Genomic DNA, 24,431 nt, shown 5'->3' with positions numbered 1-24,431 from the left:
TCAAAACTATAAGAGAGTCAAATGCCAAGTCCTGTACTTAGCGTCAAATGTCAATTTCCCAAAGGTTAAATGGGCATCTGGCTCAAAGTTGAATCTGTATTTAAAGGTCAGATTTTGTGTGTGTGTGTTGCATTGTTTCATATTATATGGATTTTTTAATTTCACAGACAGAGTTAAAAGGGAACTTCAGTGTATCAGCTCTTTATTGGACACCCATGAGGTTCTACTCGCTGTACTGTTGTGGTGGTCAGAATTGTGGCCCTAAAGATGCCCACATCCTAATACCCAGAGCTTGTGAATACAGTATGTTCAACGGCAAGGGAGAATTAAGGTTGCAGATGGAATTAAGTTTGCTATTCAGCCAACCTTAAGATAAAAAGATTGTCCCAGATTATCTGGGAGAGACCAATGTACACAAGGTCCTTTGTTTTTTGGGTTTTTTTTTTCATTTTTTTTTTATACAGCAGGTTCTTATTAATCTATTTTATACATATTAGTGTATATGTGGCAATCTGGTGGGCAGAACTCAGTAAAACTTTAATCTGCGTATCTGCTGATGGGTGGGGCTGGGTTCCCTCCCTGTTGGTTGTTTGGCCTGAGGCAACACAACACTGGAGCCTACCAAGGCTCTTTGGTGGGGCTAATGGCAGACTCTGGGAGGGCTCAAGCCAAGGAGTACTTCCCAGAACTTCTGTTGCCAGTGTCCTTGTCCCCAAGGTGAGTCACAGCTGCCCCCCACCTCTGCAAGAGACCCTCCAACACTAGCAGGTAGGTCTGATTCAGTCTCCTGTGGGGTCACTGCTCCTTTCCCCTGGATCCTGATGTATACTATTCTGTGTGTGCCCTCCAAGAGTGGAGTCTCTGTTTCCCCCAATTCTCTCCAAGTCCTGCAATCAAATCCCACTAGCCTTCAAAGTCTGAATCTCTGGGAATTCCTCCTCCTGTTGCTGGACCCCCAGGTTGGGAAGCCTGACGTGGGGCTCAGAACCTTCACTCCAGTGGGTGGACTTCTGTGGTATAAGTGTTCTCCAGTTTGTGAGTCACACTCCCAGCAGTTATGAGATTTGATTTTATTGTGATTGTGCTCCTCCTACCATCTCACTGCAACTTCTCCTTTGTCTTTGGATGTGGGGTATTTTTTCTGGTGAGTTCCAGTGGCTTCCTGTCAATGATTGTTCAGTAGTTAGTTGTGATTCTGGTGGTCTTGCAAGAGGGAGTCCACAAGGTCCTTTAAATGTGGAAGCAGGAGGCAGAAGGTTAGTCTAGGAGGCATTGAAAATGCTGTGCTGCTGGCACTGAAGATAGAAGAGGCCATGAGCCCAGGAATGCAGGCAGCCTCCAGGAACTAGAAAAAGTAAGGAAGCACATCCTCCCACAGGGCCCCCAGAAGGAACACAGCCCTAGTGTCCTTTGATTTTAGCCCAGTAAGACTCATTTAGGACTTCTGACCTCCAGAACTGTAAGATTTAAAAATCTGTGTTGTTTCAAGCCACTAATTTTGTGATAATTTGCTACAGCAGCAAGACAAACTAATACAACTAGGTTTGTTTAATATACATTTACTTTCTTATTTGCTCTTCACTATGGTTGAAACATTTGTCTCCATTGTACAAATGAGAAACCTGAGGCTCAGAGAGGTTAAATGACTTGCCTAGGGCCATACAGCTATTCAGTGACAGAGTAAAGTTCAAACCTGAGTCTGCCTGACTATAGATTCCAGGATCTTTACTACACTCTGTGCTCCATGTCAGTGGTTAACACACAGCTGACAGCAGACTACTCGTCTTGAAGTGAATATAGGAAGGAATAACTTTTTAAAATAAAATTAGAATAGAAAAATGAAAAGAAGAAATTAGGAGAGATAAGAAGGGGAGAGGGGAGGAGAGATGAGGGGAGGGAAGGAGAGAGTAGAGAGCACTGCAGTTGCTATGGGTAAATGTTTTCTAAGAAAATTTTAGGTATATTTTAGATGGATGTTTGTGCATGATATAAAATGTATTTCTCACTGTGGTTGAAGTAAAAAAAGTTTGAAAGACACTGCCCTACAACATATCTCTAGAGAGAAGGGGAAAATACAGCCCAACTCTTACCCTGAGAATACCCATAATCTAAACAGAGACTCATAAAACAAACCATTGGAATGCAATATAGTATGGGCTGGGTCTGACACAGCATGCCAGAGAATCACAGTTGACACGACAGGTTCACATCATCCTCACTGCCCACTGGGGGTCCACGGAGGCCCTTCAGGAGCTCACACACAACATGTGTAAAACGGAATTCACTATTTGACCACAACACTGCTGCTCCCCTACAGCCTACCTGCAGTTAACAGCATCACGACAACCTGCTTGTTCAAAATGGAAACAATATAGTCTTCTGTCCTTTCATCTCTTCTCTCACCAAGACCACTATACTCTGCTTCCTAAATCCCCGAATCATCACTTTTTCTCCACCCCTATTGCCACAGCCTTGAGAACCTCCTCCTCTCCCATCTTGACACCTGGGATTCCTCCCAGCCCGTCTCCCTGACCCCAGCACCTCCCTCTCCAGTCCACAATGCAATCTGCAGCCACAGATCCTACTGTGTCTCCTTCGGCCTCGCTGCCCTGCCTAGCTTCTCCCTTGCAAAGCATTTTGCATGTTCAACATTTGGACCCAAAAGTCTTCCTTTCCAACCACTTCCCTAGTACACAGTCTCTACAGCCTGCCTATACCCAGCTACCTGAAAGTCCCCACATGGACCATCAATTTTCATACCTTGCAAATTTTGTACTTACTGCTTTCTGTCCTGAGAATGATGTTCTTTCCACTTTAGATCTAGGAAAACCCTTGTTCTAGCAAAGCTGGGAAAAACTCTTCTGACTCCCTCAGGCAGAAGAAATCACATCCTCTGCTGAGCCACATGGCTGTGTGAATATATTTCTTTTACAACATTAATCCAAATGTATCCTGTTTCCTTCTCCAGTGCTTCCAGGGCAGCAACCACATCACAGCTATACTTTCACCCCAACTCCTAGCTAGGGACCAGAATGTGGTGGGTCTTTCCAATAAGTAAACAATGGTTGGAATGGAGCTCCAGACCTTGATATCAGTCTACCTCTTCTGGATTTCCTTCTGGATATCTCCCATGCCCCACAGTCTAACACGTTCAGAAGCAGACTCTGTATTCCCCTCCTAGGGAACCACCTCAGTAAGTGCAGTCCCCGAGCCAGACATCTGGTCAACCTCCCTGTCACTCTCTCCTTATCTCAGCAATAGGCCAGCATTAATTTACCTCAGAAGCCTATATTTAATGAATTACCTCGCTTTTATTTTCACCATCACCTCCATGTACCAACCATCATCTCCTGCCCATTACTGCTGAAACAGTTTTTTCACTACTCCAACTACATCCATATTTGCCCATCCCACACTCTAATCCGCTCTATTAATTGTAACCAGTGTAATTGAGAGCTCTGAACATGTCACTGTCCTACGTAACACCCTTCACCCCAAATCTTGAGATGAAGTTCAATTTTTTTCAATATTCTTTCTTTCAATATCCTTCCTTTTTTCTTTCCCTCCTTTCTTTCTTTCCTTTTTTTTCTCTTTCCTTTCTTTCTTTCTTCCTTCCTTTCTTCCTTTCTTTCTTTTCTTCTTCTTTCCTTCAACAAATCCTTACTCAGTCTAATCCCTGATGACTTCTCCAGGAACTCCTTGCCTGTCTGGCCACACCAGGTTTCTTGTGGTTGCACCTTCCCCCTAAGGGTTCCCATGAAGCTTCCTCTGCTCAGGAGCAGGGATAATTCCATCAGAGAAGACATCATTTTTTCCTCAGCTTCACTGACACTTGACTGATGTCAGTCTACTAGAATCTAAGCTTGCTAAAGGGAGGAACCATATCTATCTGATTCATCCTTCTCTCCATCCCCAGCTAACAGCCTGGCACACTGTAAGGGCTGACCTAACATTTGATAAATGGAAGAATTTAATCAGTGGAGCTGGCTGTTCTACAGAGCACCAGTTTCCCCAAAAAGTCCCCAAGGCCCTTGCTGGGGCCAGAGGGAGGCAGAGTAGGTGAACTTAGGACCCCACGACCCACTTTGCCCAGAGAAGATCTGCGTGGGTCTGATTTAGATGCTGGGTCTCTGCAGAAGAGTTTATTTTGAAAATAAGCATTCTACTTGTAAGTTGTGTAAAAGTAAATTTTAAAACCAGGAACATGGAGAAAAGGGGTTGATAACAAAGGGAAAGCAGGAGGATGATAGACTTGGAGGATGATAGACTTGTTTGCATCTTGATTGTGGCAGTCGTTACACAATTGTATGCATTTGTCAAAACTCATAGCATGTGCTGAATTTTACAGTGTGTAATTTTTTAAAGCAAATAAAAGTAGGAAAGATTTGATTACCTTTGGAAGTTATTTACAGATTCATAAGAGGAAGGAATTTCATATCATGACAAAAAATGTATGCCATGACCAAACACAGACACACAGAGCTTAGGAGGACCTGGAATTAGATTTTCTGTTCACATCCAAATACAAGGCTTGCCTGAATACAAGGCATGCAGCCATTTTTCCCAATGAGAAGAACAAAAAATTATTTCAGGCCCTCTTCAGTATATCAACTATTAGAGTAAATTACATTGCCAAATGACTAAAAAATTTAGTTTTATATTTATATAAAATATTATATGTATAATTAATATAAATATTTAAATATAAATATTTAAAATCACATATTATATACAATAATATACTGATTTAGAAATATTGCTTTTGGGGATTCCCTGGTGGCTCAGTGGTTAAGAATCTGCCTGCCAATGCAGGGGACATGGGTTTGAGCCCTGGTCCCAAAAGATCCCGCATGCCGCTGAGCAACTAAGCCCATGAGCCAGAACTACTGAGCCTGCGCTCTAGAGCCCACGAGCCACAACTACTGAAGCCCGCGTGCCTCGAGAAGCCACCGCAAGGAGAAGCCCACACACTGCAATGAAGAGTAGCCCCCGCTCGGCACAACTAGAGAAAAGCCCATGTACATCAATGAAGACCCGATACAGCCAAAAACAAATAATAAATAAAATAAATAAATTAAATTAAAAAAAAAGAAATATTGCTTTCTTCATTCACACATTTTATGAAACATCTTTCTTGGAACTCTTCACATACACTGCTGACAACAGAATGACTGCTTTCACCAAAGACATTTTTTGAGCCACATAACACAAAACGTGGCTCATCAAAACACATCATCTTTACTCCCATAACAGTTGTTAAAATATAGGATTTTGTGACTCCACATGATGTTGTCACTGAGATGATTTTTATTAGCCTTGTAGTTATATTCCTGACTTCCTTAAAGCAAAGCTTCTCGGCTAGAGCACAACTGACATTTGGGCTGGATAATTCTTTGTTGTGGGGACTTGTCCTGCGAGCAGCAGGATGTTTAGCAGCAGCCTTGGCCTCTATCCACTAGGTGGCAGCGGCACACGCACAACCCCTATCAGCCATGACAGTCAAAAATGGCTCCAAAAATGTCCAAATATCTCCCAGGAGATATCGTTCTTATCGTTCCCAGATAAGAACCACTGCCAGAGAGCAAACTCTTACTGTACTGTTGTATTATATGATTTTTAAATTATTTGTTTATAACAACCTCAATATTTTGAACTGCAAGGTCAAATACCCAGAAACCATTACTAAATTTTTCAGAAATTCCTTTGCTTCATCTTTTACTGATTCTATTATTTGAATCTTAATGCATTAAAAGTAGCATCAACTAAAGTATTTAAAGATTCTCCAAGGGTTATTCTGGGGAAAACCTCGCCTGAGATGCAGGCACACAGGATAACTCAGCCTAATCTCACCTACAACATTCCCACAAGTGAGCATTCAACCTTTGCTTGAATAATTCAAGTGACAGAAGTCTCATGACTTTAGCAATTCTGATGGAATAGTTACTCAGGTCTCCCTGCCCTGAACTCCTAGGCATCAGGCCAAGTTCTGCCCCTTTGCAACAGGACACCACTTTAAATATCTCAAGACAACAAATGAAGTCTCACTTTAGTCTTTTTTTTCCAGGCTACATTTCCCCTGGCTCCTTCAGCTCATAAGACATGTTTTCTCAGTATGACTTTATCCTAGGCCTTGTCACAGGCCTCTGATAAATGTGGCTTAGAATGAACCTGGTGAGAGTCTGATCAAGACAGAGAGAAGGGGACTTTGATCATCTATGTCCTGGACACTTTGCAGGCCAGAACTATTCAGCTTTTTGATAAAAAGGTCATACCATTGTACAATATTCAGTTTAGGAACTATAAAAAAATCATATAAATGCCACACAAGTTAACTATTTCATCTTCCATTAAGTAAACCAAAGAACAATAGTAAATGCTCTTCTGAACCTAATTTTTCCCAATAATGAGAGATGTTTTAGTGAAATTAAAGGGTCATAGGAAAAAATGACTATGTAATATCTAGAGAGCTCCCATCCTTCTATAAACACAAGGAAAGAGAGATAGAGACAAAGAGAGGGCAAGAGGCTAAAAGATGGAGAGAAAAAATATCAGCCTCTTATTAGTATTTTGTATATAGTCTTATTTAGGCTTTATTTAGTGGTTCATTGTGACTCTCAGATTCCTTACTTGTGTGACTGCACAAAACCAATCCTCCTCCACTGGCTTTAGAAGAAAAGTCACACTGTTGTGACAGTCAGATGCAATGATACTCTGTATCCTTTAGCTACAGAGCATAAAAATAAATAAATAAATAAAGCTTGATTTATGCTAAACCTTAGAGGAATGACTATCCAGGCCTATTTCTCCTAATGCTTTATCCCAGACAGTGCAGAGTTATATGATTGAGATTCAAAGCCACCCCATAAGAGGATCAGTAACATAAAGGAGGAGGTACAGAAAAAGTGTATTTTTTTTTTTTTTTTTTTTTTTTGCTGTACGCGGGCCTCTCACTGCTGTGGCCCCTCCCGTTGCGGAGCACAGGCTCCGGACACACAGGCTCCGCGGCCATGGCTCGCGGGCCCAGCCGCTCAGCGGCATGTGGGATCCTCCGGGATCGGGGCACGAACCCGCGTCCCCTGCATCGGCAGGCGGACTCTCAACCACTGCGCCACCAGGGAGGCCCAAAAGTGTATTTTATAATGGTGCCCGCCACTAAACTGAATGATGTCTGATGACAACTTTCCTATCTGGCCTTCCAATTCTCATTCCTCCAAGAGTCAAGGCACCCAATAAATGTGGATTGACTCATGGCCCTTGATAAGGATGCTTTGAAGAAGCCATTGCTAGTTTTGGCAACATTGAAACCTAAGCCACATGTGTTTTTGAGGACCTCTCCTCCCAACCACTGATATATTTTTTTCAGGGAAGAAGCCAATGCCCACCAGTTACCTTCTCTGTGGGATGTAATGAAAATGGGCCTTGAGCAACAAACCCGGACCTGTGGATTATTGCCAACCTCCTTTCCTCTTGAAGACTCACCTGACCCATGGTCCAGCTCCCCCAAGACCAGCTGAATACCTGGATCAAAGTCTTGTTAACACAGGTCAACAGCAGATGTCTCCTGGTTAACAGGCAGCTCCATTTTAGACGGATGCCATAACTCAAAGGAATGACTTAATAGAGGCAGTTCAGAGCAGAAGGCAGTCCTAGGAATTAGGTGATTTGGACCTTGCCCTCTACTTTACTCTGGGTAGGTAACCCGCTGCTCTTCAGTGGGAAGCCGAGGGGGAGGACTGCCGTTTGTTTGCTTTCAGTTGTGGACTTTTTTTTAACACTTCACGAGCCCTTTCGCTTAAGGTTCTTATTACCTCAGTCATTTCTTCAAGTGTTCAAATTATTGACCACCTCATCTGAACCGGTAGACAAGCCTAATTCTCACATCTGCGGCAGCAGGCAAGGGCCAGAGGCTAAGAACCACGTCATCTGACCATCAGAGTTTTAATTTCCTCCACCGAGAAGCAGGGAAGGCAATGAAGCTGAGAGCAAGACACATGCAGCCTGTAAACAGCCATCCTTCCTGCTCCCAAGCAGAGATCCAGCACCAGTTTAGTCTTATCTGTCTAGAAAATCTTTAGTTGAAGACCTAACAAGGTTAAGAGAGTTCCAGTTTTCACTCCTTGTACTTTCATCTACAGCTCAGAGAGAGGAGGGAACCTGACAAGCATGGGGTTAATTTGCTTCCCTCAAGCACCCACAGGGAAAATATTCAGATTGTCTGTACAGGGTCAAATAGAAGTCAGAATTCATGGCACCTTCTGTCCCTCGCTGTGCTGGTAAAATATCAGCCTTCAAGATAAAATAAAGGTGGTGGGTCTTGGGTGGAGAAGAGTATAAAATGGGAAAAGCCAGCTGGGCCTCTTCGTCAATTACACGCAGGGCAGTTCTTAAGAAACTACTGTGTGCCAAGCATTGCCAATCACGTCCCCCCAGGGGCTCGCAGCCTAGGGAGTGGCAGATAAGCAAACCAAAGCTTACAGAATTGACTGAGGTTTAAAGCAGTCATAGTGAGGCCAATAAAACAGTAGTGTAGACGGAGGGAGTGTGTACAAATATAGGGAATTACATGGGTAAAAGCACTGGATTCTGAAGCAGCAGAGCATTCAGCTGATGCAGGAAGAAGCATAGTAGGCCCCCGGGAGATCCATGGAGGAAATGTACTATGTAAACGGCGACCACATTCATCCAGAAGCGGCCTCTGACCACCCAAAGTTCAGGGTCCAATTTAAAAAGCTAACACATATGTAACAATTAGGATTAGTTAAGGGATCCTTGTATGGTGCTGACCCTAAGCCCAGTAGAAGAGCTCCAGGCAGGTCAGAAAAATCAGAGAAGAAAATCGGGAGTAAAAGCCCTAGGCCTTGAAGAGCAAACATAAAAGGAAAGAAGGGGAGAGGGCATGCAAGGCAGAGGAGAAGGATGAAGAAAGACACGTTGGTGGAAATAAGCAAGACAATTAACAAAGACCTGTCAGGCTGCAGACAACGGCTTGTGTTGGGAAAGAGCAGACATTCATATTATGGGGGCTTAAAGTTAATACCCAGCAGGATTAATATACAAGCAGAATTAGAGTGTTGATACTCAACTGGATGACAGAGAGTTCTGAAATCTGTTCCTACTCCTTCCTTTCTTGTCAGACCCAGAGATATTCCATCTTCCCCTCCTCTGTTCTCCCAGGTAAATAAACACTGGGGTGACAGAGAATATCCTCCACACCTTATCTCAGAAAGAGGCCCCTTTTCAGGGGCTGTTATGGCCTCTGAGAAAAAAGGCATAGATGGGAGGAAAAATGAAGCCTTCCTCCACCCCCCACCTCCTCCCATTTTATACACAAAGAAGCAGAGGCCCAAAGAGAAACACTAACTAGAGTTTCCAAGACCACACCCCTATCCTTGATAGACAGAGGCACTGATTAAGGCCCCGAAAGTGCACGAGGACAGCACCAGACTGAAAAGCAAAAGTGGATGACTTAGGTCTGAATGTTAGGAGAGAACCTAATCTGACAGCAAGAGGAAACGGAGATGGGGTGGTGAGATAACAAGACGAGAACTAAGAAAGTGACGGCGGGCTGGAGTAATCATGGGTTTTTTTGGTGGTGTTTCTTAGGTTTTGGCATCTTAAATACCTCGCTGGCAGGGAGAGATTGTCCCCATCAGGGCTACCCAGTTCCTAGAGGTAACAAAGGGCTCTGCCAGGAACAAGTCTTTCACAGGCAAACTATGCAATCCAGAGCCCACATTCTAAATCATCTCCTCTATCTGCTTCATGCACTCTAGGAGACTATATTCCTTTGCCCTCATCACCCAGGGACAGGTACCAGACAGCTAGGGACAGCCCCTATGCCCCAAAGCCCACTGTAATTATTCAAACTACCCAATCCTAAAGCATTTACCCTGCCCTGCCTTTTCTTTCCCTGTGGGTTAGGCTTTCCCCTCACTCCTGCTTCCACCTCCTGACCAAACCTGGTACTTCTCCGCGTGACCCTGCATGGCATGTGTGTCCCCGTTTTTCAAGAAATATACATAATAAAAATCCTTCTTTCAATGGCATTGGCTTCTCTGTGTCATCACTCGGTCAGCTTTATAAATTAAGACTGAGTCACATATCATGGGACCAGATAACATTTTATCATGAAATGAAAATTTACCTGCAAAGCACCCGCTCTGGTACAAGATTACAGACAATCTCTTAGATCTGAATAGCCCAGCCGAAATAACAGAGCAGGCTAATACTTCCTGAGACCAATAATGTATTCATAACCAATACATTAACTTTTAAATGAAACATTAATAAAACATCTTAAAATGACATGAAAATGAGTAGCATGCTCACCTATATACATATATATATATATATATATCATGCTCATATATATGCATATGTATATTCACAGTCACATTTTTTTTAATTAAAGCAAGTTCAAACGATACAAAAGGGTAGCCAGCAGGCAGAAGAGTAATTTTATGTTATTTATTAAATACAATGACTAAACCTCTGAAATAACTTCATCTTCAAAAAGAACCAAAGGTGATAAATGGTAGAGGCAGGAAAAATGTTCACTGTCAGAAATACAAAGAGAAATAAACACAGTTAACCTAATTCTGAAGACAAGTATACAGTTTCAAATCGTTATGAAATGTGTGGGATCACAGGAACATCAGAAGTTGTCATCTTAGAAAGGAGACAGAAAGAGGCAAGAAATATGGGAACATATGTATATGTATAACTGATTCACTTTGTTATAAAGCAGAAACTAACACACCATTGTAAAGCAATTATACTCCAATAAAGATGCTAAAAAAAGAAAAAATAATAAAGGAGACAGGACTCAATTTCCTTGGATAGACAAATAAAGGCAGAGAATGGTGACTCTACAGAGATATCATGAAGTGGCATTGTTCTTCCTTCCTTCCTTAGAAAAAGAACCTCTGACATTTTAGTTGGGCAAATGGCTACCTAGAGAAGGTTGCATTCTTCAGACTTACTAAAGCCAGAGGACTAACTAACTCTTGAGTGAGTTGTAAGGTGATGTGTTGTATGTGATTTCTGGGGTGTGTCCTTAAACAAAGGGATACACCTGTTTTCTTCCTTTTCTTCATCCTCTTTCCTGGAATGTGAATACAATCATTGGATCTCAAGCAGCCATGTAGCTCATGAAGATGGAAGCCACACCCAAGGTACAGGAGAGCACTAAGCTGGAAGGTATCTGGGTTCCTGAGGATCATGAAAGTAGCCCTGAACCTCCCACTTCTTAACTATACATAAGAGAAAATAAATTTTATCCTGTTTGAGCCACTGCTATTTCAGGGGATGTTTCCTTACAAACATGAGGGTAAGGAAGTTAATGATTTGAGAAGGCTCACCTTGAAAGACTTGTCTTCTTAGCAAAGCAGAAGGTAAGATTATAAGCGGAGAGAAAAGAATGAGGAATAGATGAGGTGAGGGCTTGTGTACGGCAGAGTGGGATAAAGGAGGACATAAGAGAGAAGCAACAGAAGAGAACTAAAAGGAGTCGCCTGCTGAACTGAGGCCCCAGCTGAGAAAGGAGGGCATGGATACTTACTAGACAGACAGTCTCATCCCAGTTCTCCACGACAATGCACACCTATGATAATACTGGAGACAGAATACAGACACTGGGGAGCTGTGTGTGGTTAGTGATGGTCAAAGCAGGCAAAATGAAAGGGTAAGGGAATAAGAAAATCTTGGGTGCCTGTAAAGGCATAGACAAAAGGATAAGAGAACCCAAAGAAAGATAGGAGGAAAAAGAATAGGAAAAAGCTAAGGTTCAGGGTCATGATGAGGGTAAAATCAGATTCAGAGAAAAGAGGAAGATGGGGTGCCAGTAGAATTTTAAAGAATTTGTGGACACATTTTTAAAGCACCATACCCACATCTACCTGTACCCATAAGCTTTAGTGTTTTACTTCTCGCTGATCCTACCTGCCACAGATCATGCTATACATGCCCCTTCCATACTGAGAGGCAAGAGGCACAATTCTGCTGCAGCAGGTAACCTAGAGTCACCCAGTAAGACTCCACAAAGAGTCAGGGAATGCAAGAGCTGCAAGGGAAAAAAAAGCCAATCGCACAGCCATGTTCCCTTACTGCTTAAAATAAATTATAATGAAAGGTGTATTTCATTTCTGCTCTTCCCCTTTCTCAAAAAAAAAAAAAAAGACCTGATAAGTATTATAGCTAGACAGTAAAACACAACATGTTGAAATAATTCTGCTAAGAAGTTCAGACAACGTTTGAGCTGGGGCCAGCATAGCACAATGAACTCTAAAGGTTCGAGGCGATCTTTGTGTGTATGATTGTTTGTTTTGGAGGCGGTAAGGGAGCAGAAGGGTGTGTGCCAGAAGGAAAACACAACATTTTGAAAAGAAAATGTCAGAGCTTTAGGTGGAATGAAGAGATTTAGATTTATTGATAAAGACTAAACTTCAAAACATTTCCAAACAGGAAAATATTTGGTATTTGTCTTCAAATCTCACATTATTTGCAGTTACAGCTGAAATGCTGGTAATATTCCCAAGCACGAAGAAATGGATTCTCACACATTTACTTACAGCTTCTGGTAGTTTATGAGTTTCTGGTAAATACAATGTCTGTCTTTTCTCCAACTTTTACACATTCATTTGTCAGTCTAAGAGAAAGATAATCACAGGCTTCACTCCTTCCTTGTGACCGGTGTATAAAGTCACACAAACATAACGATGCAATGTATACATTCCACGGTGTCTGTTTTCCTGCCATATGTTCATGTAGTGCCTAGTGTTGAGCATCAACAGTTCTGATAAGTTACGTGGAATCCCAATTTTGTTGCACTGCGATCACAACATCTGAGCGACCTTGAAAGGTCATTCCCTTCCCATCCCATCTAGGATAATACTCCTATGCCCCTAGATTAAGTCCTTGTTGAAAACCTCAGAAGAAAGAAATTCTGCAAACTCTTCTAGTAAACTTGATTTTAACAATTTACACAGTAAGATTCTTATTTTTGCTATCTTGGAAACTGTTTCCAGGAATGCTGGCATTTAACCTTTCAGCTTCACTAAATGCTTTTGTAATGTAAATAGATATACCTTAATTTGTCTTTGTGGGCCAATAAGAAGCCTGTACATCAGATTGTATGAAAGTAGAGCCCACTTAGAGTTTGGTACAATCAGCTCTCATGCCAAGAGTGCCCCAGAGCGGGTGCACGATTCTCTGGCACCAGACTCAGAAGTCACAAGTGCCAACATCATCTTTCGTCGCGACTGCCTCCCTGATGACAGGAAGGTCATTTTGCACCCCCAGGTCCCCCTGTCTGTCACTGTCACACAGAAATGGGGAGGCCAATCTTTGATTTTTCCCTGACAAGTGTCTAAGCAAAGAGTGTTTAAAATAGGTCAAAACTAAGAAATGTCCCCTAATTAACTCTTTCAGTGCACACCCCTCCTCCCCCTTCAGTGTGCTTTCAACAGCCAGCGCCTGTGTATCTTCTTTGGGAATGCCCTTATCCTACTAGGAGGCCAGCTCCTGGGGTTTACATCCCACCTTCTACAGGGTAACCGTTAATCAAAACTGTTCACCAAGGGAGAAGGGAATCCTAACTCCTTTGCTCCAGGCAAGAAAACACTAAGGTGTAATGTACCTTTCCCTGGGAATCTTCCTGAAGACTTGGCCTGAGACCACATGCTGCCTTGGCTCCCTCCCTCTCCCTGTCCTGCTCCCCCAGCCCCTCCCTGGTCTCCATTGGGAGCCCTTCTTGAATAAAGCACTTGTACAGGAATTCTCATTTCTGGGTCTGTTTCTGCAGAACCCGACCTAAGACATAGCCAAATCCATAAAAGCAATCAAACTAACAAAACTTTCAAAAGGAGCTATATCTAGTGGGTACCATCAAGAGTTTCCAAGTTAAGACAGGACTCTGTGCCTTTGACGTCTAAAAGGATATGGTAAGAGGAGTAATTTAATATTTGTTGAATTATGAGGGGTCTTCTGAAGACCTCTTGTACTTTGACCATCACTGCCAGTGATGCCCAGATGATTGAAATGAGAGAGAAGCAGTCATTTGATATTTGGACTAGGCAAGATGGGGGAGGTTATGCTACACTTAACAACCAAGCCCCCATGTCAGTGGCTAACAACAAAAGAAGGTTTATTTCTCCCTCACACTACACACGACCAACATGGATCGTCAAGGAGCTCTGTTCCATCTTGGCCTTTATGTCCACATTCACCATGGCAGGGGAAAGCATATATGGTGAAGCACATGTTGGCCCTCAAAGCTTCAGCTTGTAAGTGACACGTATCACTTCTCCTCATATTTCATGGGCTAAGGCAAGTCAGAAGTCCATGACTGACAGGAAGGAACAAGGAAGAGAATTCTACTGTGCCTGGAAGAATGGGAAACAAAATATTTGTGAACAACTCTCACGACTGGGTCATGAGATCAATCTCCTAAGTATCAACCAGAAGCACCGTGAGAAATGAGGTGTTGACTGCTTCTAAAAAGTAAGCCAGGCACATGACAACTTTGAGCTACCAGAGTTCCTATGAGATTTACTCATTCAACAAACATCTCTTCATATCTTCTCTAAACAAGGGACTATGCTTAGGCCTGGAGGCAGCAGACTGTCATGACACTGGCCACGAGCTCTGGAATTAGAGGGTATGTGTCAGAACCCCAGATCCACCACGTACTAGCTGCAGCAGGTCAAACAAATGACCTCTCTGACTCAGTTTCACTATCTGAAAAATGGAGACAATAATAGAAGGTATTTTATAGAATTGATGAGGCAATTAGAAATGATAATGCATGCAAATAGCCAATCAATGTAAGCTATTATCTTCATTATTATTCCAAAAATAAATGAGACATGGTACCCACCCTGGAGAAGCTCACTCCTAGTTACAAGATATGGCTTTTCAACTCATGTCAGCTCTGTTTGAAAGATATTTCGTGAGAACCTACTAAGTGCAGGGTGCTGGACTGGACACTGCAGCATAAGAATGAATCAAACCCTGTCCCTGCCCTTAAAAAGTGGAGAGTTTGGTGGGTGAAACAGAAACAGATAATTTCAGTATTCTTGAGTGACAAGATGGAGGCTAGGGGGATGCAAAAGAGGAACATTTAGCTAAATCAAGGGTAAACAGGCAGCTTTTTGAGGGAGAACTTTTCCTGGGGTGCATTTCATATGTGTGAAATCAGTTCTGCTTTAACTCAAGGTCAGCAAAGAAAGCTTTCAAGCCCTGCATCTCCCAGAATGCCTCCCTGCCCGGTCGGTGTTTGGCAGGTGTAGCTAATGGCACGAGCGACTCCCAGACACTCTGCTCTCATCCTCCATGCAGACTCTTAGAGGCCCTCTTCCATGGGACTGCCAGTCAAAACTCGAGAAGGATACGCAAAGGGCACATATCTGCCCCAATGAAATACTGGATTCTCCTCACAAAGTGAATTGTGATAAACAAATGAAATGTCTCAAAACAGCCACAGCCTTCATGGCACAGGAGTTCTGTGAGCAATTCCACACAGATCTATGACACTATTTTACCCTTGCTGGGGGAGAGATTTTTTAAAATTCTTTTCCATGATTCATCTACTCTCAGGAACACAAAACCTCCGATTGCATTAAAACAAATATCGGCATCTATCAGTTGTATGAATTTCTTATCTCTTAACCCAGAAAGGCTAACATAAGTTTTCCCTATGACTACAGTCATATACAATGAGAATAAGATCAACAGGCCAGACACCTCCAAGAGAAATAAGGCATACTTTTCCATATTTAAAAGACCGTAGACATATAATATAAATGTGAAGCCAGAGGGCCCTGTTTTTATTTACAATCCACTTGAAAAAGATGGTTTCTATGGCAGCAGGAAATGTCAGGGTTTTTTCAAAGGAGCTCTTGAATTTACAAAGATTCACTCACCCCATTAGAAATCTTTCTTCTTCTTTGATGGTACGCCAGAACTGATGAATTTGGAGTGATTTATGCCACAATGTTTGTTCTGCAGTGTTCCAGAAGATGACACATGGAAGGGGCTTTCGCTTTCTTCTCTACCAGTGGGTTTCTTACCAGGGCATCTGCCTGGAGGTTTGTAGACATCCACATGGAAAGGAAGGAACAATGGTTAATTCATTCCATTAGACAAGAAACAGTGGGCGTGCAGGAGTGAGAGGGTGGCCGCAATCTGCCACTGATGCTTTGAAAGGATGCAGCTTAAGAATTTCCAGTCTCTTGACTGATAGGCTGATCAAATAAACACCTGCATAATTACTCCTGTAATCAAAAGAAGAAAGAAACATTGAATCTATCTTTTCATTACTTGTGATTGTAACTAGTGGACTCGGCATCCGTCAGAGACTAGAACTGCTAACATTACTTTCAAATGTGCAGGCCAGACTCCATTTCAGCAAGCAGGTGGTTGTCGGCCCCAAGGGCCCACTAGTTGAGAAACAGCCTCCCAGGAGGTTTTGCATCTTGGGTGGCATGGTCTCCACTGTAAGGGAAAGGCAGCGTTGAGGGGGTGAGAGAATGCAGACACGAAAAAAGAAAGGAACATTCCCAGAAAAATAAGTAGCTGCGGCAAAAAACTGTAGAGGCTGATCCGTACAACTGCCAGTCCTGATGTCTCTCCCAAGCCAGACTGACATGGCAAACTGCCCGCTGGACGTCTCCATTTAGATGTCCCTCCAGAAACTCAAGCTCGCCGCCAAACGGAACCTTCAGCCCTCATGCAGCACCGGCTTCTTTTCCTGTGCGTACAGCCCAATAAATGGCACCACCATCCACGTGGCCAACAGAGCCGGAAACTGGGCGGTCATCCCAGAGTCGGCCCTCTGCCCTCTGCTACGCCTCGCGGTTCCCACGCTCTGTGCTTCCCAGTGGGTCGCAGCCTGAACTTCCACCTCCTGCCTTAGGGGGGCGCCCTCACTGCGCTCCCTGCCCAGGGTCTTCCCCTTCCATCCATCGCCACACTGGTGCCAGAGTGCTCTTTCTACATGGAAATGCGAGCGCGTTTGGGGTTACACTCTTACTTAAAATCCCCAAAGGAACCCATAGCTTTTGCAATGGTTTGAAAGCTTGAACTTAGCCATCAAGACTTGTCCCAATCCAGTCCTGCCTGGCTCTTCTCAGCAACTACCTCTGCCCGTCTCTACAAACATCATTTCCTCTGCACAGTGACTGTTCCACGTTGCCCCGAACACGCTCTGCCGTTTCACAGCGGCTGCCTTCCGACAAGCAACAGAATGGGCAGTGTCTGACCAGGTCGTGCTCAGCTACAGGGGGCGGGTGGGCTGTCTCAGCATCAGTGTGACATGACACCCACTGAGACAACTAAGAAGCGGAGTCACTGGGCCTCTGAGACCACAGACTATGAAGGATGGCCGTACACCCATGGTTTTGTTCCGCTCCCTCTCTTCTGGCACCTGTCGTATTTCACTTTGTAATAGTGAATTGAATGGAGTGAGGGTCCATCAAATACCCTGCTGACAGGACAGCCGTGTGGCTAATATTACAGAGTGAGCTGTGCTGGGAGCTCGGTGCTGTGGGTGAGTGCTAACATGCCCATTCCTTTGTTGAGAAAAGTGCTCCAAAATATGGGAAAGAAGCAACATCGGTCCCTTTTCCATAGGAGCAGACTTATCATGTCCTGAGGAGAGAAATCCAACTCTAGACCCAGGCTTCCCACTTGCCTTCTCTTCTCGGACTGACCTCTGGCTCCATCCGTTCTTGTCCAGGGCCAAATAATCAGAGCTTGGTGAGAGTTACAGAAAGAGAGCTCTGCCTAAGATTTCCTGTTCTAACCTGGGCACCTGCGCCAGCAAAGAAAGAAAAACTCTTCCCTCTTTGACGGAGGAATTTCAATATGTAAATATACATACATATACCCGTGTGCATGCGCACATACACACACACACACTAACACACACACACACAATGCTTCTTTGCAGACTTATCTGAATAGAAGAATATTGGCAACAACCCAGATATGTATCAATAGAGGACTCACTGAACCAGCTGTTAAAAAAGAAAAAGAATGAGCTATATATTGATATAGAAACAAAGTCAAGTGTTTTCGCCAGGTTGAGAAAAGATATATATTTAACTAGATAGAAAAAAGCAAGTTATAGAAGAATAACTCTACCTTTGAGTAAAATGAGGGAGAAAATAAGAATATATGTTAGGTTTTGTTTGAATATGCATAAAGAAACTAAAAACAGTGTAGACCTGGAAGAGAATGGGATGAGAACTGGGTGCTTGAGGGACAGGAGTAAGAGGGAACTTTCTTTTTATGTCTTTTAAACTATTTTAAACCACATATGCCATAAATGTGTTATCTATTCAAAAATTAAATTAAGAAAAAAGCTTTCCTATTTGTACACCCCTTTACAGTTTAAAAAGCTATTTAGCATGTGTCACCTCATTGAATTCTCACAATTCTATGAGTTGTTATTATTCCCACTTTATAGATAAGAAAAGTAGTTTTGGAGTCATTAAGTGACCTGGAAACAGGGTCATGATTAAAGCCATCAAGATGGCCAGTGGTGGACCTTCCCACCAGGCCCTCTGTCTGACAGCATCCAGCAAGGATGCAGCCCAAACCTGGGGGAACTCACTGTGTTTCGTCTTGTGAAGGAGTATGCCACTCTCCTCTTTCCACACTCCTACGTGTGATGCCAGAAAAATCTCACCTTGAATTTAAAGTTATCCTGCATTGCAACACAAATACCTCTGAGAGGCATGACACACTTATAGTGTGTACAGAGCTTTGGCTTCACGAGTGGGAAACTGACTCTGTTAACTCATAAGGGTAAATTAAGTGAAGCCAGTATAATAACTGGCAGGGTACAAGCAAGAAAAACTTGTTTTCCTCTCACTGTTGCCTGCAAACATCCTTGTTCAGGGTTCCCTTCCTCATCCCTGGCAACAACTTGGGCAGATCAGATCCTGTAGATTTTCTGCTTCTTCCAGTATTGACGAAGTGTCATCTTCAGGCATAAACAGTACAACCCAATTTGCTACCATCAAGGAGGACCATGTCTCATCCTTGTTTGAGCTTCTGTACACCCACACACAGGGCAGACCCACAAATCTGTAGACAGAATGGGGTAAGGAGGGTGCGTTCTGCAAGAGTCTAGGCTCATTAAAATTATTCCTTGGATATGCACCTTAACTATCTAGGGCCAGCATCCTGTTTTTCTCCATCCGGTATTCCCCTTAGGGTGCACCATCAAGGTGGCTACAGTGGCTGATGGCTTGATGGTGGGCAACATTCACTTACTGGAATGGCAAACTACATTCTTTGTCCAAAGCACCTCCTCTTGGTTGTAAATTTGACCACAGTTTGGAAGGCATTTCATGACCAATTTGTCCTGCATCGTTAGGAAGGCTCATCCGTAAATCAGGCACGGATTCTGCTGATAGGCCATTCAATGTGCTAATTTTTTGTCCACAGAACAACAGCATTAGGAAGCTCAGAGAGTCTATGGACCACTGTAAAAGCTGGGTTGGTTACAGAGAGAACCAAGAAAGCTGCAGAGCTCCAAAGAGCAGGAACATTCTGCTCAACATGAGGACACTGAGATGAATTTATCTTGCATAGTGAGTCTCCTCAATTAGAGAGGAAAAACTCAGGTCTTCTGTCACCCATGGTGGGAGCCAGGCACCTGGCTTTACAGTTGAACAAAGACATGATAGAAGGAGGGGGCGGCAGGTGAATGCTAGGGGCCAAAAAGTAGCAAATGTTTACTACCCCTTCCTTAGTAACATCATTGGTAAATCTGTTAATGAGCTTCCTTCCAAAGCAACAACGGTGGAGACTAGCTCTCTCTGCTGGGAATGAGGTGCACTGCAGGCAAAGGTGGTAGAGCCATCCAGCCAAGGCATTTCCCAGGAGAGGCAACCAGGGTGGACCACGGAGGTAAAGGGGATGGAAACCTCAGAAGGGAGACAGTAAAGGGAAGGCAAGTTCCCCAAACTCTGCTGCTCACTCCCAGCTAGTCTAGGCAGAACTCATCCCCTGTAGTTCATCTTTGCAACAATTCAATACAAGGATGTAGATTTCTGACCCGGAAAAAAAAAAAGATGCAACCTTCTTAATTTATTAATTATATTCATACAATAAAAATATTTGTGGCTAATTCTGTCTTCTGGGTAGGGCCAGTAACTTTTCACTGTCTCCTGCGGGTCGCCACTCTTAGTCCTTTGCATAACCATCTAGAAAACTTGAATGATGTATTTTAATATTGCTGTAGGTGCAGTTTGACCTTTAAATCACATTATTTAAATATTAATGACATAGCAAGGAAGCGGCCTACTGACAGGTGTTATACAACTCAGACCAAATAGGACACTAAATCTGCGAGTGCCTTTGAAACTCCCATTAGAGATAGTGAGGTACAGGCATGGATTTCCTCCCAGTGTCCGGCACTGGTTTGCTCCACATCCAGCCAGAAAAATTAACCCATCATTCTTCCTTCAAAATGCCGTGTAATGACTTGCGCAGCTCCACAGGAGGATAACAGGAAAGCAGCTATTTGTTTCTCAGTCTTGGAGTGAATGCCACATTCTTGCAAGAGCTGGATTCCACGCTGCTGGATGAGAGTTGCAGCCTTTCTTCTGGAAAGGCCAAGAACAGACACTCCGTTCTGTCCACGTCTTCCTCCTAGCTAGCTTGACAGGACTGGGTGCTCCCAAGTCACACTCTAGGTTTCTTGGATCGTTTAGTAGGAAACTGAGGCATCACAGGCAGCAATGACTTATCCTCCTAATACATCCAGTGAACTGAGGGCATCTCAGCTCCCAGGCCAGGGTTTCCTCAACCTCGGTACAATTGTCATTTGCAGCAGGATGATTCTTTGCTGAGAGGGGCTGTCCTGTGCACTGTCGGATATTTATCAGCAACCCTGACCTCTATGCACTAGATACCGGTAGCAATTCCCCAGCTGTAATACTCAAAAATGTCTCCAGACAATCTGTCCCCAGCAGAGGGGCAAAATTGGCCCTGGTTGAGAGCCACTGACATATATTAATTAGATACCTCAGTGTCTTCACATTGCTCCACAGCTATTCAAAACCCTCACTTCAGAATCCAACAACCTGGACGATTCACCTGCTGTTTAAAGTTGACATATTCTTCACGGTGCTCTAGACCAGAAAAGGGAATTAAAGTTGCAATGGAATATAAGAGACCAGGAAGATGACTCTGAGTTAATCACCTTAGATTGAAATAAGAGAAGTCCATGAATTCTAGGAGAATTCTTTCTCTAACCACGCTGGATCTGACATACCACAGTCTTAACACCCAATTAAAACTGAGCCTGACTCTACTTATTCTAGAAATACTTGGTTTTTTGTTTTGTTATTTTTGCTTTTATTTTTTTTAATTTTTTAAATTTTTATTTTATATTGGAGTATAGCAGATTAATAATGTTGTTTTAGTTTCAGGTGCACAGCAGAGTGATTCAGTTATACATATACATGTATCTATTCTTTTTCAAATTCTTTTCCCATTTAGGTTATTACAGGGTATTGAGTGGAGTTCCCTGTGCTATACAGTAGGTCCTTGTTGGTTATCTATTTTAAGTATAGCAGTGTGTACATGTCAATCCCAAACTCCCAATCTATCTCTCCTCCCCCCCACCCACCCCCTGGTAACCATAAATCCATTCTCTAATCTGTGAGTCTGTTTCTGTTTTGTAAATAAGATAATAAATGTTTGTATTATTTTCTTTAGATTCCACATACTGTATAAGAGATATCATATGATATTTGTCTTTCTCTCTCTGACTTACTTCACTTATAGAAATAATACTTGTTGATCATGGGACACCATGCAATGAGCCATGGTACAGACAATCTGGTTGTCATATTTTCATATTTGATTTGGTTTGAGTTAGATATTTTCTAATATCTGTAACTGTGTTAGGATATTAATAATATTACTCAAAATAATCCAAAAAGCCATGCAATGGTGCATTCTTCTGAAGTGTACATCCTGAGAATTCAAGCCGACAAGAAGCTGAGGAGCTGCTGAGAAAAGTACTGAGTGGAGATGCATCACCAATGAACCAACCAGTGACTGAGAACTTGAGCACCCAGCTGGGCACTGTGATGCCCTCAGACAGACATCTCTTCATTGGTGCTGTTTTTGTGTGTATTCCTGAAGATCTGCTGATGTCTACAGCAAGAAAAATAACTTGCAGCTTTATAATTAGGGTCCAGGTTACAATTTTGGCTAACCCAAGTGGATTTTATGCCAGACACCATTTCATCAAACCACTAATACTCTGATAAACAAAAATGCATGTGAATTTCTCAGAGCACACTGGACGAGACACATCTCGAATATCACAGTGGGACCCCTGGTCAATTCAGTATGTTCCTCTGTTGCTTCACACAATCTAACCTCAACCTAGGTCAGTCGTTCTCAAAGGCCACAAGGTAATGCTGATGCAGGTAAACTTTGAGACCCACGGATCTAGAAAATGAGTCTCATGGAGAAATTAAATCAAACCATAATTCATAAAATTGCTCATTTTCCTTACTACTACCAAACTTAATCCAGTTATCTTTGCATGTATTATTACTCACATTATTAACATGCACAATATTGTTTGTAGGTGGATTAGAAAAAGAACAATGCATATTCAACAGAATCCTAGTGTCCTTTTCTCCCTCGAAAGTCTTGAACTACATTAGAATCTGGCTGACACCCATGAAATCTAAGAAATTCTGAGCATCTTGGCACCTTCCTCTTTATCCCTTATACATACGCATTATTAGGGAACATATGTTGTTTAATCAAAAGATAACATTACCCTGGATAATGTTCATGAGCACTGGCAAATATTTCATTTACAAGCTGCCATAGTTAATTATCTGGAAAAATAGAAATATTCATATTTGGCCAAATTCCTTGTACCTCCTCCCTCTGTATCTCTTCTGCAAACAGCAGCCCCAGCCAGCTGTCCCACTGCTTTTGCAAACAAAGCTTTTAAAATACAGGCCCACTGGTTTTTAAAAAGTCTGTTTCTAGTTGGCAATGCATCACTGTGAACTAATATGGGAAATAAGCCCAGAGCACGTCAGGGAGGATGAGAGATTCTGACAGAGGGAGAGAGAACACAGGCTGTCATCAAGTACCAACACCCCAGTAAGGATCAGAGGTTCCAAACAGGTGGGCTCTGCGGCCACACTGATGGGGTCAAATCCCAGCCCTACCCCTCAGACCACCTCCTTGAAAAAGGGGGATAATGGCTCCTCACAGAGTTGTTGAGGATTACATGAGCTAATCCAAGTAAAGCTATTAGCTTAGAGCCTGGCATGTAATAAGTACTCAGTACATTTCAGCTGTTTCATTACAGTTTTGTTATAGCCCCAAAAATCATTTCTGAAGACAAAAGACATAACTGTTTAGAAGTAAAGATTGTAAACAGGAGTTCCTCCATAGAAAGCCATGGAAATCCTTGTCAAAACAGTGTTTTGTTCATTGCTAGTGTAATGTATAGCAGGCCAAGGCAGAAATAAGTCTTATTAAGATAGAGTCCTAGAGATCGGTTCAAGATGGTGGAGTAGAAGGACATACTCTCACTCCCTGTTTCGAGAGCACTGGAATCACAACTAACTGCTGAACAATCATCGACAGGAAGACACTGAAATTCACCAAAAAAGATACCTCACATGCAAAGACAAAGGAGAAGCTGCAGTGAGATGGTAGGAGGGGCGTATCACAATAAAATCAAATCCCATAACTGCTGGGTGGGTGACTCACAAACTGGAGAACAAGTATACCACAGAAGTCCACCCACTGGAGTGAAAGTTCTGAGCCCCACATCAGGCTTCCCAACCTGCGGGCCTGGTGACGGGAGGAGGAATTCCTAGAGAATCAGACTTTGAAGGCCAGCGGGATTTGATTACAGGACTTCAGCAGGACTGGGGGGTGGGGAATAGAGACTCTACTCTTAGAGGGCACACACAAAATAGTGTGCTCATAGGGACCCAGGGGAAGGAGCAGTGACCCCACAGGAGACTGCACCAGACCTACCTGCTAGGGTTGAGGGGTCTCCTGTGGAGATGGGGGGCAGCTGTAGCTAACTAAGGGACAAGGACACTGGCAGCAGAAGTTCTGGGAAGTACTCCTTGGCGTGAGCCCTCCCAGAGTACACCATTAGCCCCACCAAAGAGCCTGGGTAGGCTCCAGTGTTGAGTTGCCTCATGCCAAACAACCAACAGGGAGGGAACCCAGCCTCACCCAGCAGCAGACAAGAGGATTAAAGTTTTACTGAGCTCTGCCCACCAGAGAAACAGCCAGCTCTACCCTCCACCAGTCCTTCCCATCAGAAAACTTCCACAGTCCTCTAAGATAGCCTCATCCACCAGAGGGCAGAGAGCAGAAGAAAAAGAACTACAATCCTGCAGCCTGTAGAACAAAAA

General features: G+C 43.2%; 1 long non-coding RNA gene across 1 annotated transcript in view; it reads right to left on the bottom strand.

Annotated features, from left to right (window-relative positions):
- The window catches only part of LOC132495352 (uncharacterized), an 86,104-nt gene that overhangs the window by 2,115 nt on the left and 59,558 nt on the right, over window positions 1-24,431 (bottom strand). The window contains exon 4 of the long non-coding RNA XR_009533233.1: window positions 15,921-16,079. This is a non-coding gene — a long non-coding RNA (uncharacterized LOC132495352). The remainder of the gene's footprint in view (window positions 1-15,920; window positions 16,080-24,431) is intronic.

The sequence above is a fragment of the Mesoplodon densirostris genome, chromosome 8 (assembly GCF_025265405.1).
Source record: "Mesoplodon densirostris isolate mMesDen1 chromosome 8, mMesDen1 primary haplotype, whole genome shotgun sequence".
NCBI lineage: Eukaryota > Metazoa > Chordata > Mammalia > Artiodactyla > Ziphiidae > Mesoplodon > Mesoplodon densirostris.
This window is presented reverse-complemented; position numbering and strand designations above follow the sequence as displayed.